Genomic DNA, 15,952 nt, shown 5'->3' on the forward strand with positions numbered 1-15,952 from the left:
GAAATGCCTATGCATTGATGTTGGTTAATAATAAGTTTTTACGTCTCATTGAGTGTAAAGGTTTTCTTAAACTTCTGCTCTTGTTTTTGCTGTTCCATAAAAATTTAACCCTTTGTCCTGAGTTCCTCTTAGTCTGGATTTTTCTGATTGCATCCTTTCGGTGCCACTAACAGTCTCTCCCCTCTCAGTATTTCCTGTTATACACAGGAGCTTGAATGGCAAGACTGTTATACAGGTAATGTGGAATACTTCCACCAAGAAGCATACACTGTCTCTATGTGATGTTATCCACCATTATGGATTATTGCCTAGAAATCTCGATTCATTAGAAGTTTCAAATTATGATATTTTATTATTGCTTCTTTTTCCCTGATTAAATATTTAGTTATAATAAGATGCAACTCATGTAAAACAAGGTACAAGCCAGTGTTTCTACAAACTGGACAATTTATAAAGAATCATTTATTCAGTGTTCTAGAAGCAGGAAGTCCAAGAGCATGGTGAGAAAGGGATTTTTTTTTTCTTTTTTCCCCTGCATTATATTGAAGAAGGGCATCGCAGGGTGAGACAGCGCGGGCTCGCTAGTGTGACTCTTTCTTCCTTTTCTTATAAAGCCGCTAACGCCATCATGGGAGCTGCACCCTCCTGACCCCATCTGATTGTAATGACCTCCCAGAGACCCTATGCCCAAATGCCATGGGCACATGACTTCTGAAGGTTAGGTTTCCAACACAGTTTCTGGAGGACACACCCAAACTATGGCACTAAGTAAGCTTAGTTCTTTCGGCTCATGGACAGGTTTCCAAAATTGTCTCTAAAGAATATCAGGTGCTGGCCGGCGCCGCGGCTCACTTGGCCAATCCTCTGCCTGCGGCGCCAGCACCCTGGGTTCTAGTCCCGGTTGGGGCACCGGTTCTGTCCTGGTTGCCCCTCTTCCAGGCCAGCTCTCTGCTGTGGCCTGGGAAGGCAGTGGAGGATGGCCCAAGTGCTTGGGCCCTGCACCCGCATGGGAGACCAGGATGAGGCACCTGGCTCCTGGCTTCGGATCAGCGCAGGGCGCCGGCTGTAGCGGCCACTCTGGGGGTGAACCAACGGAAGGAAGACCTTTCTCCCTGTCTCTCTCTCTCTCACTGTATAACTCTGCCTTGTAAAAAAAAAAAAAAAAAAAAAAGAATATCAAGTGCTGTTGTTTTAGTCTCCTCGTAAATCAATGGGTTAAACGCATTGTGTTTTGTATCAACAAAAGCATTCTCTGTGTTCTCATCCGTCTTAATGATCATCCTCATGGATGCTCACATTTGTTCCTCTCGGCCCAGGAAGAGCTCTTGAATCCTTGAGACGTAATCCCAGTAGTTTTGGATACATTTCTTGCTGTTTGGTATGACATGTTCTAGGCTCATCTTGAAGATTTCCTGTTACAGTTCTGAAATCGGCTATTTCCCCAAGATGCCCTGGTTTCTTTGAGTGGGAAAAAGAAAAAAAAATAAAAGAATGTCCTTTTTTAGGTAAATATAGATAAAAATCCCTTCAATTAATTTTCAATTAAATATCTGATATGACAACAAAAACAAAGCAAAAAGCACTTAATTTAAACTTCATTAATTTACTCTGGATCTCAGCTTGTAAAGCACAGATTATCATAATCCTTACCCAGGCTTATGGTGCAGATTAAACAAATCAATATGCATAAAGCATCCTTAATAGTGCCTGTGAGAGAAAGCACTGAATACATGTCAATGGTGATGAGCCAACACCTAACATTTGTTTTATATTTAGATTTCAATATATACTGGTTTCTTTTACGATCAAAATATTATTTTTTGACAACTCAAAAACTTTCCCTGATTTCTATCCAGACATCTCAAGTTTCCTTGACCTGATTTGAGACTCACACCATCATGTGGCTCCATTAAAGGACATCGAGGAGAAAGTGCAGCCAAGTCCAGTGTTACATTTTGCTTCTTGCAGGGCCATCTGCTGCCAGGGACCATTTCATTTCACAACATGCAGATGCATCAGCAGAGTGCGATTTCCCTTCAATCAGTGGCCCACTAAATAGAATTGCTTTGCTAATTTTAAAATCCAAAATGGTCAGTGCAGGTTAAAGAATACCCATTCAGCAGTCATCAAAAGCCTACAAATAACTGAGCAAAGAGAGGATCTACATGCCAAGATTTGACAGAGAAATAGGAAACAAGTCTGTTTCCCCTCACCTCCCAGGCTGCCAGCGCAAAACACACAGGAGCAGTTCCAAATACTTCCCTCTCATTTTTATTTTGTTTTGAAATTAGTGACCTGATGCTGCAGTGGATGCATAAGAACGTTTTTCATCACAAACTTGGTCCTTTCCAGACTGGACTTATCCCTTTAAAGTATAAGCAAGGTTGATTGACCCTTGAACAAGCTTTGCTTAAAGCCTCCATTAAAATTAAATTAATTCATGACAACAACATTTTAAAAAATAATGTATTGCTTCCCTAGTACCTCTAAAAAATATCAATGTATTATTGATTTTCTCACGTACCAAAAATTTAAGGATGTTATAAGGATAATTGGTGGAATAAGTATTAAGGTTGTCGATTAAAGTATTACATCAATATTAAATTTCCTGAATTTGATAATTGTCTTGCTTTTAGAAAACACACACTGGGCTAGCATGGAAGGGTAAAAAGTCATAAAGTCTGGAAAGTTGTTTCAAGAAATTCAGGAAAAGATTTGAGTGTGTGTTTAGAGAAGAGAGGGGAGTGACTGTGTCTTTTCATCTCTGTCTTGTTATCCATGTCTGACTTTCTGAAATACAAATCTGATCATGTGGTTCTTACCCAGTGGCCTCTGCATGTCTCCTGGCCACTAGACAAAGTACAGATTTTTCAAGGACACAGCTTCCCTTTGCCACCCAGCACCATCTCAGCCTCTCCATGAGTGTTCCCCTTTGTCTAACATAAATGGCAGAAAGCACTGTCCTTGTAAATGGCACCTGCATCTTTGCTGGTGCAGCTTTGTGACTGCTGAGTGAATTCTTGATCATTCTCTGATTCTCCCAGGCAGAACTGGTTGTTTCCTCTTCTCTCAACTTAGGAAGTGACCATATGACAGGGCACTTCACTTTGTATGTTTGTATGACTCTCTCTCCCAGAAGACTAGATCCTAGAGGGGAGCCAGCACAATTTAGTCATCTTTGTAAAAAAAAAAAAAAAAAAAAAAACATTTATTTGAGTGGGTGGGAGGAAGGGAGAAAGACATAGAGAATCAGAGAGAGAGAGAGAGAGAGAATCAATCTCCCATCTTTTGGTTCGCTCTCTTATTGCTGGAAATGGCTGGGGAGCTGAAGCCAGGAACCAGGAAGCCAATCAGGAGGCCAACTACTTGAGCCATCAATGCTGCCTTCTTGGGTCCACATTTCACATTAGCAGGAAGCTGGAAGCAGGAGCAGGAGCCAAGAGGTGAGCCCAGGTTCTCTGATGAGGGACATGGGCTTCCCAACTGTTGCCTTAACAGTTAGGCCAAATGCCTACCCATCTTTGTTACCAATAATCTCAGCAACTTGAGCACATTAGAACCTCTCAATGAATTCTCACTGAATGAATGAATGAATGATTGAATGAGTGGACAGGATCTAAACTTGACCTGGGTAAAATGAAAAGAAATGTAATTAGGGTTCATTTATCTGACACAAGTGAAGTCTGAATAAAGAGTGCTACTGAGAGGCATTAACTGTTTGCCAGTGAGTCCATTTCCACTGTATGTCTGTAAGACATACAAATTCTCAGGAGGGGACTAGTACTCAAGTGTGGCTGAGTCATATATAAAGGAACCTCTGAAAGTCTGTGGAAAGATGAAATTAAGATAGCTTATTTGGTTGCAAAATTTTTGAGATCCATGCCCATGAAAGGTCTTCAAAAAGTTCATTCAAAATATCTGTAGGAAAAAACTGCAAGTTATTCAACATTTTTTGCACCCAAATAAATAAGATTTAATTGCATTCTTCCATGAGCATTTGGAAGTACCCTTGTACATACTAGCCATTGCTTTTTTTTTTTTTTTTTTTTTTTTTGCCATAGAAGCCATTTTTCCTCCCATGTTCCTGGTGAAAGTGAAGTTCAGGGTGAGCAGGTTATAGAGCTCTTTGTAGAGGTTTAAAAATTAAATAGAAGAGTTTTTTTCCACAATGATGGACTTTCATGAAACAAATATAACAGAAGAGTGTCCCATATTCCAAAGGACTTGGGCATTTTTAGAGAGCCTACAATACAGCAGGTGGTATGCTTCTGGTTCATATTCCTCTCACTTATTCCTCAATACTGCATTAAAGTCTCATTATAGGATCTGCTATGGAAACTCAAAGATCAGTCACTTTCCCCAAGTTCCATGGCTGATTAGAGGCTGGGATTTGATCAAGGCCACATCAGCCAATTCAGAGCTCATCTGGTCTCCATTGAGTAGGAGGGGCAGGACTGGCCAGAAAAGATGGGATTTGGTACAAATCTTTAGGATGTAGATGGTCAGCAGTCCTTATCCATGTGTTGGAGAGCGGTTTAATGGAGAGGTAAGTTAAGTGCCTACTTCTGTGCCTGACTCAACAGCAAGCACTCCACAAACATCAGCTCTTAGTCTTTTTTTTTTTTTTTTTTTTGGCAGGCAGAGTTAGACAGTGAGAGAGAGAGACAGAGAGAAAGGTCTTCCTTTTTCTATTGGTTCACCCCCAAAGTGGCCACTGCCACAGCTGGCGCATAGCTGCCAGCGCGCTGCGCCGATCCGAAGCCAGGAGCCAGGTGCATCCCCCGGTCTCCCATGCGGGTGCAGGACCCAAGGACCTGGGCCATCCTCCTCTGCACTCCCAGGCCACAGCAGAGAGCTGCAGAGGAAGAGGAGCAACCAGGACAGAATCTGGTGCCCCAACCAGGACTAGAACCCCGGGGTGCCAGCGCCACTGGCACTGTGAGCCAAGTGAGCCACTGCGCCGGCCAGCTCTTAGTCTTGTTTAACCATAGACTGGAAGCCATATTATTATTATTATTATTATTATTATTATTATTGACTGAATGATTGATTTGAAGGTTAGGGTAACAGAGAGAAGGAGAGAGAGAGAGAAAGAGAGAAAGAGAGAGAGGTCTTCCATTCGCTAGTTTACTCCCAAGATGGTTACAATGGCCGGGGCTTGGCCAGGGTGAAGCCAGGAGCCAGGAGTTTCAACTGGGTCTCCCATGTGGGTATAGAGGCCCAAACACTTGAGCCAAACACTCTGCTGCTTTTCCCAAGCTATTAGCAGGGTGTTGGATAGGAAATGGAGCAGCTGGGCCACAAATCAGTGCTTATACGGGACGCTGGCATTGCAGGTGGCAGCTTTACCCACTACACCACAACGTCGGCCCCATGGATGCGGATATTATTAACTGACTTTGCATCTTTGGGAGCATCCATTTATCAGGAATGTTGATTAATGGCTCAATAGTGATAGAAGGAGTTTTCTGTGTGACTATATTAAAATCTAGCAGCTCTGTGACTTTAACTGAATCCCTTGATCTTACTTGTCCATGTATTTTCATGTGTAAATGGGAATAATAGGGTTATTACAAGGATTAAACGCTTAACATATACAATGCACTTGTAATTCTTGTTTTATTTATTTATTTTTTAAAATAGGATTTTGGATGTGAACTTGGCAGAATGCCAATTCATTCCTTTTTGTGTCTGCATAGTATCTATAACGTTGGCTTACTGAAGCTTATTTACCATCATCCTACTGGTGAGTGTTTGCTTTATTTACAGTTTTTAAAATAATAATATATTGAAAATCCTGTGCACGTGACTGTTTTTGAGCAATTTGATGCACAAATTGGAGGTATCCAGGTCAATGGGTTTAAAAAGGGAACCTGCCCAAATAATCAGCTGTTAGGTCAACAATTAGAGCATTAGCACCTCTCCAGATGACTTCATCTTATCCTTCTACCACTCATTAGCAGCTACCTCCCTGATTCTCGAGTGTTTTGCATATTTTGGGCCTCTACATGGATGGATCATGCATTTACATGCTCTTGTGCCTGGCTTCTTTTGTGAGATTCATTCACACTGATAGAGTTATGATGCATTCATTCTTCTTCCTATACAAAATTTTGAATAAATATGGTCATTCATTTGCCCATTCTACTCTTCCTGGCCGTTTGGGTGTTATCTGAGTCTGTTTTGTGCTGATGTAACACAATATCTGAGAGCGGGCAATTTATGAAGAATGTAAGTGTACGTCTCCTTGTTCTGTAGTCCGAGAAGTCCAGGATCAAGGTGGCAGCAGGTTTGGTGCCTTTAAGAGCCTAGTCTTCATTTACAAATGGCTCCCTGCACTTTGCCCACTATGGGGAAGAGGAACATAATTCCTCACATGGGCAACATGCAGAAGATCCAAGAGACAGAGACAGAGACAGAGACAGAGACAGAGATCCAAACTTTTTTTATAAAAAATTATTTATTTATTTATTTATTTGAATCAGAGTTAGAGAGAGAAAGAGAGAGAGAGATCTTCTGTTCACTGATTCACTCCCCAAATGGCTGAATTAGCCGGGGCTGGGCCAGACTGAAGCCAGGGGCTGGTGCTTCTTCTAGGTCTCCCATGTGGGTGCAAGGGCCCAAGCACTTGGGCCATCCTCCACTGCTTTCCCAGGATCAGAAGTGGAACAGCTGAGACTAGAATGGGCGTCTGTACAGGATGCCAGATCACAGGCAGCAGCTTTATCAGCTACACCACAGTGCCGGCCCTGGACTTGCCCTTTTATACTTGCACCAATCCTACCCATGACAGTGGAGCCCTCAAGGGTCAACTACCTCCTCAAGATGGTTACAGTGGCAATTAAATTTCAAAGTGAGTTTGGGAGGGGACATTCAGCCTATGGCAAGTCACTTCCAGTCAACATCTGCTTGTTTTTCTTCTGCTGAGCACATGCACACATCTCCACGGAGCAGACACCAGGAGTGGTATTGCTGCATCACAAGGCATGCAGATGCTCCGATTTAGAACTCAGCGAATAGGTTTTCAAAGTGATTGTAGCAGTGCACACTTCTCCAGCAGTCTGTGTGAACTTCGATTGCTCCACACTCTTGCCAAGACTTGCATGTACGTTTTTAATTTTTGTTTGTTTTTTTGATTTGGTTTTTTGTTGTTGCTGTGTTTTTTTGTTTGTTTGTTTTTTACTTCCAGGGGTAGAGTCTGCGAGTGGAATTTCTGAGTCAAAGTATTTTTTTAGCTTAAACAGATGTGGCCAAATTGTTTTCCAAAATGCTCCATGACTACACATTTTACCAGGAATGTGAAAGGATACTCTCCTTCCTACATTTACAAAAAGAACAATTTCTCATTAAAGTTGTTGCCAATTGGATGGGTATAAAATTGTAATTTATTGTTACTTTGATTTGCACTCCCTGCTCTTAGTTAACCTTATACGTGCTGAACACTTGGATTTGATCTTCTTCCGGTAAGGGGGAGGTGACTGAATTCAAGACCTACTAAAAAAGGTTAAAGGGATGATTTTAGCCCAGAGGAGAGAAGGCCTGTCTGACTATTACAAGGCTCCTGTTTTATGAGATTCCGACTATTTCTGTGTATCTCTTGGGGGAGGAGTTGGAACCAATGGCTGAAAGCTTCAAAGTAGCATCGTGAGGTTGAATTAAGAAAGGACCTTTAAAGCAACAGTGTCATCCCATTAAAAACAATTCTCTATAAGGTTGAAAATCCTCAGTTGCTGCATGTGCCCCTAATGAGACTGCTTCCATGTCAGAGATGGTTGGAAGAGATTCCTCCTCAAGCTAGAGATGGACTTGGCTGAGGGGCTCCAAAACCGAGCCATGCTTGGGAATCAATTTAGAAACCTTAAGATTCTGATTCCCAGTTTCCTGCCTTGAAGCTTTTGTTAAGGAAGGCCTAGGGAGGGGCCTAGAAATCTGTATTTTTAAAATATTAACCAAGCTATTCTGATTTGGGTGTATATAGGCCTTTATTTGATAAATTTTGGCCTAGATGAATTGTAGAATCTCTTTGATTTTTAAAATGATCTATTTTAATAGCTGTTATGTAGGTGGTGTTAATTATAAGATAGAAAAGGACCAGAAACAACCCCAGCCACAGGTTTTTGCCCCTTTGACTAGTACTTCCTACATGTTTTCCTCCTACAAATAAAAGTATCTCAACTACAACCCTCACAGAAGCAAAGCTGCCTTTGATATTATGCATTAAAGGTCAATAATTTGTAAATGAAGCACCTTTTGAATTCTGCAGTTCAATGTTTTGGGGAAGATGGTGCTCAGGATCTCAGAAGTTAATTCTATAAGGAGGCAAATTTCACCTTTGGGCAGATGATTGGCACACCAATTAAGATACTAGTTGAGGCGCATCCAATATTGGTGAGCCTGGTTCGATACCCTGCTCTGTTTCTGATCCAACTTCCTGTTGATGTGCACCTTGGGAGGCAGAAGATGATAACTTAAGTACTTGAATCCCTGACACACACGGGAGATGCATATGATGATCCTGGATCCTGGTTTTGGCCTTTTCCAGCTCTGGCTGTTGCAGGCATTTGAAGAGCAAACCAGTTGATGGAAGAACCCTTTCTGTATTTCTGTCTCTCTGCCTAAAATAAGTGAATAAATAAAATGACCCATTGTTATGTTTCCCCCAAATTAAAAATAGAGCTACCATATGACCAAGTGTACAAGTACTCCTCCACCCCCAAAATGAAATTAGTATGTTTAGGAGATACCTGCACTCCCATGTCTATTTGTAGTGCTGCTTACAATTGCTGAGATATAGGATCAATCTAAGTGTCCATCTATAGATCAATGGCTAAAGAAAATATGTATATAGACACAAGGAAATACTATTCAGTCAATAAAATGATGAAATTCTACCATCTGGGACAACGTGAATAAATCTGACAGATATTATAAGCCAAATGTGCTTACATTGAGAGGCAACTATTTTAAAATTGTGCCATTGTGGTATAAGAAAAAGTTGATCTCATAGAAATAGAGAAGAATGGTGGTTACCAGGGGATGTAGAGAATGGGATCATGGGATTTGGGGAAAAGTTGGACAACAGGTGCATCGTCACAGTCAGAGAGTAGGAGTAGTTTCTGGTGTTGTACTGCACTGGAGAAAGACTTTGGTTCAAAGTGATGCATTCTATATTTCAAAATAGCTGCAAGAGTGGATTTTGAATGCTCTTCCCACGAAAAAATGAAAACTATGTGAGGTGACGGATGTGGTAATTATCCTGACTTAACCATTATGCAATGTCATTTATCAAAATAGCACATTGTCAATGAAAGATAAAATGAAACCTAAAAAATAGAAGTAAAAAAAGATTTAAAATGAACCACCATTAAAGAGAATAACTCTGGAGCTGCAAGTCTGATTCACTCTTCACCCCAGTCTCCTTATCTTGAACGTGGGGACAACAACACAGCAATATCTACTCTCAGGAGACTTTCTCTCCGTATTAAATGAGATGCATATAAGGTGCCTAGCGCAGGACTTGGCACACAAGAGCTACACGTGAATAACTATTAATTCTCTTCCATTCTTCCTTTCCAGGGCTAGCAAAAGCTACTCTATTTTTAATCCGGCTTGTTCTGTTCTTTCTATGATTCAATAAATCAGAACATAAGTTTGATCTTGATATGATAGCTTAAAACTATTGCAAGCATTTCAAAACATTTGGCTCTTTCTTTGGTATGAATGAAGGTACATAGTGTTTTAGCTCTAGATGTTCATCGAGCATTTCAGGGGCATTTAAAGGAAAATATTTATATTCAAGGGAGAGGAATATTTGGTCTTAGGAACATTTCCAAAGGTTACAAAACAAAGGCTATTTTCAGAATATCCTCATCTGTTCCAAAAGGGTTGAATAAATTAGTCTATTCTTCATGTCACCGTTATTTTGGGCTTTAACTGTTTCCTTAGAGCTAATATTCAGTTAGTCTTAAACTTAAGTGAACTCCTTCTGCTAAACCAAGAATCTGAAGCCACAGCTTGACCAAGTTTCTATAAAAGGAATAGGAATTTTAGGGCTGGCGCTGTGGCGTAGCAGGTGAGGTTGCTGCCTGCTGTGCTGGCATCCCATATGGGCTCCGATTCGAGTCCTGGCTGCTCCACTTCTGATCCAGCTCTCTGCTATGGCTTGGGAAAGCAGTGGAATATGGCTCAAGTCCTTGGGCCCCTGCAGCCACATGGGAGACCCGGAGGAAGCTCCTAGCTTCAGGTTGGCACAGCTTCAGCTGTTGCAGCCAATTGGGGAGTGAACCAGCAAAAGGAAGCCACCACCCCCGCCTCTGCCTCTGCTTCTCTGTAACTCTGCCTTTCAAATAAATAAATCTTTTTTTTTTTTTTTTTGAAGAAATAGGACTTTGGACGTTAGTCACTGAGACTCAGGTTGTTTAAACTGAGAGACAACACAGCTACTTCCCTTGAAGCAACTGAGCAAACAGGTAATTCAGGGTCAGATTTAACCAGGACCCTAGAGACAGGAAGTCCATCTTATTTGTTACTATTAAAAAAAGCACATAGTAGGTTCTCAATAAAGGTATTCCAGATGAATGAATGAAATCAGAACTAGGAGATAAGAATTGGAAATCAGGAAGACTGAAGTGGAGAAGATAAAAATAACAGCACTGATTATAGAATCTGGCTGTAAGGAATATAGAAAACCTAAGACACCTCTCTCCCCCAAAGAGACTCCTTATATCATGGCTCAATATGATGGCAGATTGTCAAGCAAAAAATGCAGAAAATATGTTCTTGAATCCATTTGAGAGTACTGTAGGCGTCTGGAAGAAACACTTGAATAAGCCATTTGAGGTGAGACACTCCCCAACCAGGGTTGCCCATATAAGACAAGGGAGGAGGGATTTATTTATAACTGTAGCATGATGAGGAGAAGGCAGGAGGGCACAGCAGAGGACCCTGAACCTTCCAGAAGGCCCCTGTGCTGCCATGTGAATAAAGTCTACAACACAACCAGGGGTACTTGCAGTGCTCAAAACTTCTGGCTGAATCCATCGAAGAGACAGCTTGACACGCTCTCTTAGTGACACACCTGGAAGTTGAGCGCTGAGCGAGGCAGCCAGGAACAGGTGCATGCAAGAGTTTGCAGAAACTGTGCGGGAGGCTTAAGCATGTCCTGGGATAGAGAATTAAGAGTTTGGGCCAACTTAATCCAATCTCCTAGGGCAGGGGACCCTGCTGACGTCTCGATTACATGAGTAGACATCAAGAAGTGAGGTCCACAGTGGAAAGCTGAATGAGTCCTTCTCAGCGAGTCTATTGCTGTGCCGAGTATTGGTGTTCAGTGACATCCATTGTGTTCCAAGACTGTAGCAGAAAAAAATGGGGTCGTTGCTGTGGCATAGTGGGTAAAGCTGCTGCCTACAGCGCCAGCATCCCATAAGAGCGCCAGTTCAAGTCCCTGCTGCTCCACTTGCAATCCAGCTCTCTGCTATGGCCTGGGAAAGCAGTAGAAGCTGGCCCAAATCCTTGGGTCCCTGCACCTGCATGGGAGACCTGGAAGAAGCTCCTGGCTCCTGGCTTTGGATCGGCGCAGCTCTGGCCATTGCAGCCAATTGGAGAGTGAAGCAGTGAATGGAAGACCTCCCTTTCTTTCTCTCTGCCTCGCCTTCTCTCTCTGTGTAACTCTGACTTTCAAATAAATAAATCTTTAAGGATAAAAAGAGACTGTAGCGGGTAAGGGAGATTTGAAATGCTATCATAATAATAAATGTAATAGATACAGTTATTTATATACACACAAAATGTATATATACCTATACACACATATATACTTATATACACAAATATATATAAACCATCATACCAGTGAATGGAAGACCTCTCTCTCTGCCTCTCCTTCTCTCTGTGTAACTCTGACTTTCAAATAAATAAATAAATCTTTAAGAAAAAAAGATACTGTAACAGGCAAGGGAGATTTGAAATGCTATCATAAAAATAAATGTAATAGATACAGTAAGTTACATACACACATAATGTGTATATACCTATACATATATATAAACTTATTTATACAAATATATATAAACCCTCATACACATATGAGAGTAATCAAAACTTTGTGAAAAAAAGGAGTTAAAAGATATTTATTATGGTGTGAACAAATTTTAAAACACACACACAGTTTTTTCTTAATATGCAGTTTCCATAAAGAGTTTGAAGAGCCTGCATATACGGAATGTACGTCTGTTTGCATGAATATTTTACTACATATTTCTACAGGGGCTTAAGATCCACCTGGTATTCGGATAAGACAAGCTTGCTAACAGTATCAGACTCAAAAGCAGAAGTTGCTGCAGGCTGGGAAGCGCTCACGCAGGAGGTAGCCCTGGAGTCAGCCTGGCAGTGAAGCCCAGGCAGGGGTTTGGTGGGCGGGGCTCTGAAGTAGGGGATCGCCAGTGCCTGGCAAAAACAGTGCCGATCTCTTTGGCTGAATGCTGCTCCCCTCTACTGGTCCTCAGCCTCAGGAGCCTGGTGGTGACACTGTCCCTGTGGCTCAGAAGGGCACAGCTGTGATGGACGTGTGATGATGCCATGACTTATCTGGACCTGGGGTTCCTAGTTTGGACTCAGTTCGTTGGTGTCCTGAAATAAATTCAGCTTAGATTTGTTGGCTATGATTTTAAAGTGATGAAAGGACTGAACCAATCCCTGAAATACCCATGGGGGCTGATAGCATTGGCCGATTTCTCCCAGCTGGTGTTGCCTCAGACCCCACATCTGGGTGGTGAGAAGAGGCTGGAGGGGCAGCTCACCTCTCTGGGGAGAGATGTTACAACTTAATTCTGCCTGGGGTGCCTGGGTCTCCCACCACAGCTCCTCCAGGTCTCCTCTACCTGGAAGGCTTGATGTTAGGCCAAGAGCCTTAAAAAATATATTTATTTATTTATTTGAAAGGCAGAGTTACAGAGAGAGAGAGAGGAGAGACAGAAAGAGAGAAATCTTTCATCTCCTGATTCACTCCCCAAATGACCACAATAGCTGAGGCTGGGCCAGTGGAAGCCAGGAGCCAGGAACTTCATCCAGGTCTCCCACGTGGGTGACAGGAGCCCAGGCATTTGGACCATCTTCTGGTGCTTTCCCAGTCAAATTATTAGCAGGGAGTTAGATTAGAAATGAAGCAGCCAGCACATGGACTGGCGCCCATATGGGATGCCAGTGTCACAGGCAGTGGCTTAACCTGCTGCACCACAAAACTGGCCCTAACAGACAGTCTTTATTTTTTTTTAAGATTTATTTTATTTATTTGAAAGGCGGAGTTACAGAGAGAGGCAAAGCCAGAAGAGCCAGAGAGAGAGAGGCCTTCCATCTGCTGGTTCACTCCCCAAATGACCACAATGGCCAGAGCTGAGCTGATGTGAAGCCAGAGGCCAGGAACTTCTTCCAGGTCTCCCATGCAGGAACAGGGGCCCAAGGACTTGGACCATCTTCTCCTGCTTTCCCAGGCCATGACAGATAGCTGGATTGGAAGTGGAGCAGCCTGGATTTGAACCAGTGCCCATATGGGATGCTAGTGCTGCAGGTTGGGGCTTCAACCCGCTGAGCCACAGCACCAGCTCCCAGACAGTCTTTTTTGCCTCAAGTTTATGTATGGGTCTGAGAGTGAAATCTTTTAAAAATCCCTATTGCTGCAATCAGAGCTTTTGTTTTATGAACTCAGATGATCCGTGTTCTTGGAAATGAGTCCACACAAATTCAAAATGATCTGCCCACCCTGTAGTACATACTTAGCTTTCCAAACTGAATTATTGTATTATTTAAATATTTATTTTATTTATTTGAAAGACAGAGTTACAGAGAGAGAGGTCTTCTATCTGCTGGTTCACTCCTCAGACGGCCTCAATGGCCAGAGCTGCGCCGATCCGAAGCCAGGAGCCAGGAGCCAGGAGCTTCTTCCGGGTCTCCCATGCGGGTGCAGGGGCCTAAGGATTTGGGCCATCTTCTACTGCTTTTCCAGGCCATAGCAGAGAGCTGGATCGGAAGAGGAGCAGCCGGGACTACAACTGGCACCCATATGGGATGCCAGCACTTCAGGCCAGGGCTTTAACCCGCTGCGCCACAGTGCCGGCACTTGTATTCTTCTTTTTAAAAAATAATTTATTGCACTTCAAATAAAGGGCAGAGTGACAGATAAACAGAGGGGAAAGAGAGAGAGAGAGAGAGAGAGAGAGAGACTTTCTATCCATTGATTCACTGCCCAAATGCCTACAACAGGAGGGTCCAAGCCAGGCTGAAGCCAGGAACCAGGAACTCCAACCTGGTCTCTCATGCAGGGGGCAGGGACCCAAGCACCTGGCTCGTTATCTGTTGCCTTCCCAGGTGCAGCAGCAGGGAGCTGGATCAGATGCAGACCAGCACTCCGATATAGGATGTAGTTGTCTCAAGCAGCAGTTTAACCTTCATTATTTCAAAACATTTCCCCCAAGATTCCTTCCATGTAGCCCGTTTTTGGACTTTTCTTTAGTTGCACAGAAATGTTAGCCTCTGGAAGGAAAATAGAAAACTTCTCAGGTTATAATGTTTCAGATGTACGCTGGTTCCCCTTATTTGTGGTTTTTTTCTGTATGACTTCAGTTAACTGGGGTCAACGGCAGCCTGAAAATGTTAACTGGAAAATTCCAGAAATAAGCAATGTTGAGGTTTTTTTTTTTTTATTTTCAATTACCTTTATATACAGAAGATCGATTTAGTATATATTAAGTAAATATTTCATCAGTTTGCACCCATACAGAACATAAGTGTAAAATACTGTTTGAGTACTAGTTATAGCATTAATTCACATTGGACAACACATTAAGGACAGAGATCCTACATAAGGAGTAAGTACACAATGACTCCTGTTGTTGATTTAACATTTTGACACTCTTGTTTATGGCGTCAGAAATCTCCCTGGGCTCCAGTCATGAGTTTCCAAGGCTATGGAAGCCTCTTGAGTTCGCTGACTTTGATCTTATTTAGACAAGGTCATAGTCAAAGTGGAAGTTCTCTCCTCCCTTCAGAGAAAGGTACCTCCTTCTTTGATTGCCCGTTCTTTCTACTGGGATCTCACTCGCAGAGACCTTTCATTTAGGTTTTTTTTTTTTTTTTTCCAAGAGTGTCTTGGCTTTCCATGCCTACAATACTCTCATGGGCTCTTCAGTCAGATCCAAGTGCCTTAAGGGCTCATTCTGAGGCCAGAGTACTGTTTAGGACATCTGCCATTCTATGAGTCTGCTGTGTATCCCACTTCCCATGTTGGATTGTTCTCTCCCTTTTTTATTCTATCAGTTAGTATTCAAAGACACTAGTCTTGTTTGTGTGATCCCTTTGACTCTTAGACCTATCAGTGTGATCAATTGTGAATTGAAATTGATCACTTGGACTAGTAGATGGCATTGGTACATGCAATCTTGATAGGATTGTATTAGAATCCCCTGGCACATTTCTAACTCCACCATCTGGGGCAAGTCCAATTGAGCATGTCCAAAATTGTACATCTCCTCCCTCTCTTATTCCCACTCTTATATTTAACAGGGATCACTTTTCAGTTAAATTTCAAGACCTAAGAATAAATATGTGTTGATTACAGAGTTCAAACAATAGTATTAACTAGAACAAAAAAAAAATCCTAAAAGGGATAAAGTATTAAATTGTACATCAACAGTCAGGACAAGGGCTGATGAAGTCACTATTTCTCATAGTGTCCCTTTCACTTCAACAGGTTTCCTTTTTTGTGGTTGGTTAGTTGTCACCGATCAGGGAGAACATATGATATTTGTCCCTTTGGGACTGGCTTAATTCATTCAGCATGTTGTTTTCCAGATCCCTCCATTTTGTTACAGATGACCGGGTTTCATTGTTTTTGACTGCTGTATAGTATTCTATAGAGTACATGTCCCATAATTTCTTTATCCAGTCTACTGTTGAT

Source organism: Lepus europaeus, chromosome 3 (genome assembly GCF_033115175.1).
Source record: "Lepus europaeus isolate LE1 chromosome 3, mLepTim1.pri, whole genome shotgun sequence".
Taxonomy (NCBI): Eukaryota; Metazoa; Chordata; class Mammalia; order Lagomorpha; family Leporidae; genus Lepus; species Lepus europaeus.